General features: G+C 27.4%; 1 long non-coding RNA gene across 1 annotated transcript; it reads right to left on the bottom strand.

The window, feature by feature from the left end:
• Positions 1-405: 405 nt before the first annotated feature.
• Positions 406-2575, bottom strand: LOC105563489. Its single transcript, XR_001009043.1, has 4 exons — positions 2548-2575; positions 2025-2238; positions 1586-1663; positions 406-703 (listed from the first exon to the last, which is right to left on the bottom strand). It is a non-coding gene; the product is annotated as an uncharacterized LOC105563489 (long non-coding RNA).

Here is a 2575-nt window from a genome sequence, read left to right as displayed (position 1 = left end):
TAGCAAGAAGAAAGCAAAGCTTGTCGTAACAGTGCAGATGGTACTTAATTTAATTAATGAGATCATTAAAAGGGTTTTAATTAAAAGTATTAATTACATTTTATTTAAGTAAATAAATATAAATAATTAAATTTTCTATATATTTTATTATTTATATTAATAAAAACATATAGATTTAATTTTTTAATATATATTCACTTAAAACAAATAACTACTACTGTTAATTAAAGCCTTTTTAATGACTTCATTAATTAATTACGATCCGCACTGAAATTAATATTATTAATCTATCTATAAAGGAAAGGAAAATATATTTAAGCAATTTTCTTCAACTTTTTTTATTAAGTATATATTTTATATTTATATTCATATTTATATATTTATATTTTTATTTAATCTTTATTATTATATGTATGTATAACCATAGACAAGTGCTCTATTATATTAATCTACATTCTATATAGACCTCTATTCAATTATATAATTATAAAAATTATAAAATTCCGAAAACTTAATTAATCGGAATCGAGGTGAATCGACATCACCTTTCTTATACTAATAGAGCTGAGTAGCTCTCTTCTCCAAGCAAGTACTCAAATTCCTCAAACGTGGAAACATCTAATATTTTAAAGGAGGATTGGCTATGCAATTTTTCTTCTTCCTTCTTCCAGGAAATAAGCAAAAATTTGGATTTCTATTATATCTGTAATATTGTTATTATTTGTAATTATTGTTATTTTATTTGTTATTGAACTATTGTCGAGTCAAATTATATAAGCATATATATTAATAAAATATGTGATTAATGTATAAAAATAGTTATTATGCGATCACACTCTTTTTTTCTCCGAGAGTAAGGAAAAACGCATTTACGAGTACCATCAGGTCCTAGATGGTTATACCGGACTGACCCGTGAAGCGGGAATACCAGCTAAAAAACCCTCTCTTTGGACTATCCTCCGCACTATAAACGAGTCGCCCCCGGTACCACCTACAAAGGCATTCTTCAAGAGCATGCGATCACACTCTGTTTATATCACTACAAATATCAGAAAAACAATGCAGGAGACTCAAAAGCAATTTGTCTTACTTGTTTCTACTTCTTTATGATGCATCAGTATCGCTATTGGATTTTCATTAATCAATATTGATTAACATAACATAAAAAACACTATTCTCCGATAGAGAATCGATGATAGAGAATTCTCTTGGTTACAAATAATTCATCTGAAGATAGAGCAATTTAAAGATTATCAGAGTATAGTGAATATTATGTTAATCAATATTGATTAATCAAAATGCAATAGCGATACTGATGCATCATAAAGAAAGAAAAATAAGCAAGACAAATTAGTTATTCTGAATTTTCTGCATATGTTATTTGCAATGTGTAACATATACAGTGCAATTGCATAATTATTATTTTTATACATTAATCACGGATTTTATTAATATATATGCTTATATAATTTGACTCAATAATAGATCAATAACAAAGAAAATTAATAAGAGTATCATAGATATATTTATAAATTATTATTATATAAAATGTTATTAAACAATCTAATAGAAAAATAAAACTTACAGGAATTTCAATTAAATGTCTATGTGCAGTTGGTCTCAACTTTCGGCTAAATAATGGGTCAGTCCAGTTGGCATTCACCTAGAAATCCAATTAATTATTAAACTATGTTCAACTTGGCACTAAAAATACTTGAAAGCATTTGATTAACCAATCGAAATAAAGGAATCTTTAGTCATCCTTATTGATCAATAAAGATTAAAACGTTTTCTTCTTCATTGATCAATAAGGATGACCAAAGATTCTTTTATTTTAATTGGTCAATCAAATGCTTTCGAGTATTAGAAAATAGGCCTACAGTGGCATTGAAAAATGCCGATTTAACCGAGTTGAATTTCATATGTGGCATTGAAAAGTGCCGATTTAATGCGAATAGAGACTTCCATCGTCGAATAATTAAAAATGTGGGACATTTCAGTGCTGTTTAGCCAATGAAAAGTACCAGTTGGCGCTTAAAAGTGCCTTTTGTTTTCCATCCTCATCCTCCGGGTCATTCTTCTTTTGCTTCCTTTTCTTCTAGAAATTTCAATTCTTGAGCATGCACCAACAATTTTCGTACACGAAAACAATATTCACTCAAGTACGAATCATTGTTTGTACGAAAGTTGTTTGTATGTGCTGAAGAATCGGAATTTTAATCTTCTTTTCTTGTAAATCTAAAACAATCAACCAGCTTTTAATATTGAGAAATTAACAAATTAATTATAAACAATTAACAATATGTTATAATATTAAGTCACAATTTAGTAAGCTCTCCACTTGTTTCTAAATTTTAACTCTTTAATAATGTTTAGCCTTAATTTTACTCTTATATTTTTTAAATCTAATTTTCTATTTCTCTCTGGCATATGCAACCATTTATGTAAAATTAATATAGTAGTGAGAGAGAGAGAGAGAGAGAGAGAGAGAGAAGTGGAATTAGATTAGGAATATAAAAAATATATATTTAGTTTTATATAACTGACCTAATTTTCTTCTGGTTCCTCTATCTCG

The sequence above is a fragment of the Vollenhovia emeryi genome, unplaced genomic scaffold (assembly GCF_000949405.1).
Source record: "Vollenhovia emeryi isolate VEMERY1.0 unplaced genomic scaffold, V.emery_V1.0 DF944370.1, whole genome shotgun sequence".
Taxonomy (NCBI): Eukaryota; Metazoa; Arthropoda; class Insecta; order Hymenoptera; family Formicidae; genus Vollenhovia; species Vollenhovia emeryi.
The sequence above is the reverse complement of the archived record's forward strand: the minus strand, read 5'-3'. Positions and strand labels throughout refer to the sequence as shown.